The 2,756-nt window shown below is 44.8% G+C and overlaps 1 long non-coding RNA gene across 1 annotated transcript; it reads left to right on the forward strand.

Moving 5' to 3' along the window:
- The first annotated feature begins 925 nt into the window (after positions 1-925).
- LOC118217593 lies at positions 926-2,521 on the forward strand. Its single transcript, XR_004763230.1, has 3 exons — positions 926-1,321; positions 1,559-1,734; positions 2,272-2,521. It is a non-coding gene; the product is annotated as an uncharacterized LOC118217593 (long non-coding RNA).
- The last annotated feature ends 235 nt before the right edge of the window (positions 2,522-2,756 follow it).

Below are 2,756 nucleotides of genomic sequence, written 5' to 3' on the forward strand. Positions count from 1 at the left end.
ACAGGTGGAAGCAATCTTTCTTCCTACTGCTGCCATCAGCAGTCACATTATCAATAAAGACCAATGAGCTTGTTCCAGTGACAGCCATGGATGGCCAAGCCATATCACTACCTCCACCATGTTTCAAAGATTAGGGGGCGCTTTGGATCATAAGCAGTTCCTTTCTTTGTCTAGAGTTTTCGCTTTCTATCACTTTGGTCGTACAGGTAGGTACTCATCTCGTCTGAGTTTGTTCCAGAACTATGCCGTTTTTTAATATACTTTTTTTACCAAACTCGAACCTGGCCGTTCTGTTCTTGAGGCTTACTGATGTCTGCATATTGCTGTAAAGCCTCTGAGGTTATGCTGGTGTACTCTTCTCTTTATTCTAATCTTTGACATGTAGATGCTGCCATCCTGGAGAGTGTTCTGTTTGACAGTTTAAAGGGAGTTTTTCTTCACAATTGAAAATGTTTTTTGATCATCCAATACAGTGCTCATCCATGGTTCACCTGGTTAAGAGGTAAGCTCACAAGTGCGTCCTTGCTTCTTAATGTACCACAGACTTGATTTTGACACACCCAATGTTTCTGATCCATTTATTGAGATTTTTCCACCTCATGGTGGCCTGACTAGAATCAACTCTAGCCCTTTTGTCAGCTTTCTTGTGCTTGAACTAATGATGCACTAACACACAGCTCGTCAAGAAACAGTTGAACAGCTAATTGTCTGCTTACTTCTGGTTCCTAAAATTGGGGGGACTGTCTATAAAAAGGGCTGTAACTCCTATACGGTTCACGATCGATCAGGATGTAAATACCCTCAAATTAAAGCTGACAATCTGCATTTTAATGTCCTTCACTGTGTTATTCTCTGTATTAAAACCTCATCCAATGTGCTGGAGTACAGAGTCAAAACTTATGTCACTGTCCTAATACTTTTGCATTTGACATTATATTGTTGCATGGGCAGCAGCTGCCCCTCCTCTTTTCCTTCACCTCCTGCTGACACCTCCCTTTCCGTTCAGCACCGCCATGCCGGACAGCAGCAGAGGGAAGTGGCTGACAAGCCCACCAGCTGTTCTCTGATGATCAGTCCCTGCTGCTGCTCATCACTGGCTCATCATGCTCCCTGCAAAGCAGCTCCTGCTCAGCACCATTCCCAGAGCCTCCTCAACCTGACTAGCGCTTGGGCATATTTCCGCCAGCCTAACCTGGTGCTCTACCGTACTGGGGCTAAACTACGTCCTGGTCATCCTCGATCACGCCACCCGTTACCCCGAGGCTGTTCTTCCCTGTGCACTGCCACTTTGGAAGCCCTCACCTGGGAACTGGGAATGCTGGTATGGGAAAGACAAATTTCACTTCACTGCAGCCTCACTGAACACGTCGTCTTCATGCAGAACCAAACTGAGGCAATGATGATGTGATGTGATGAAGCAATGCTGGGGATAATTGCAGTAGTCCCAGCAATGAGAGTATAACAGGCTTGCTCATTTCGTAGAGTTACGGTCAGGTGAGATCGTGGAGTTCTGGTTTTTGTTTTAATTTTACTGATCTAATTTCCCGCCACCTGGCAGGGATCATATGCAGTTCTGGAGTGGGTCAACATGGTTAATCATCGCCTCCGCCAGACCGGCCAGCAGAGAGAGCAGCAGATATACCACCACAACCAGCTGAAGACGTGGGCTGAGGGTCCAAGGCTGCCCTGTTTGCACTGATCATCACTGCCAACAAAGGAACAAATGCTGATAAGGTAAGTCTGTGCATGGGCCATAACCCAAGACAAATGTACATTTTTGAAGGATCTATCAGTTTCGAGATCTTATCTTCCTGGATGAACCACCCTGGTGGAGCATAACATTTGCTCTCCTCCCAAGCCGGTTGCCCAAGTGCAGCCTCAGTGAGATAGCAATACCTGAGCTGACCAAAGAGCATCGACAGGTCCTGCTCACCCTTGCTGAAATAACATTCGCCACTCAATACCTGATAGATGTAGTACTTCAGCTGTACCAGAGCTTTGTGATTGAATACCTGGATGACATGGTAATCCACTCCAAAACCTGGGCTGGCCATCCTGTGTGGTGTCAGCCAGGTACATGAAGCCCTGAGAACAGTGGGCCTCTCTGTCTGGTCCTGGACCAAGTGCCCTCTCTCGGACAGTCTATTAGACAGGGTTAGCTGAAGCTTCAAGCAGAGAAGGTCACACAGGGATTGGCCTGGCAGAGTATTGCAGAGCTAGAACTAGCATTGTTCTAGCAAATTGGTAAATGATTGTTCTTTGTTTCAACAGAGATGGCAATTGAAGAGCACAGCTACGGACAGCGCAGGGGTGATGGGGCCCAAAATGGCACCCCCTGTGACAACCTGTCCCCCAGCCATCTCCTCTTCGTCAAGTCCAGGCTTTGGCTGCCTAAAGAGAGTGTTAAAAAAAAAGCAACTTTCCATTCTGAACTGTTGTATTCCCTGACTGGTTACGGCTAACCTTCTTGTTAATAATTATGCATTAGTGGCTGAACGTACCTTATATGTATTGTGTATGTATTTTGTTATCTGTACCCACCTCCATTGTCACAAACAGCATTATATATAAATATTCACTAGTATTTTGTTAGTTTCCAGTGATGTTAATTTTTAATCTATGAATATCTTTTGAATATATTTAAAAATGCTAACAAGTGGAAATGTTTTGCTATAGCTATAGTTTTGCTGTGTTTCAGTGAAACTGATTTTTCATCATGATTGTATTAAAAATATTTTCATTTATTTATTTCATCA

Source organism: Anguilla anguilla, chromosome 18 (genome assembly GCF_013347855.1).
Source record: "Anguilla anguilla isolate fAngAng1 chromosome 18, fAngAng1.pri, whole genome shotgun sequence".
NCBI classification, from domain to species: Eukaryota; Metazoa; Chordata; class Actinopteri; order Anguilliformes; family Anguillidae; genus Anguilla; species Anguilla anguilla.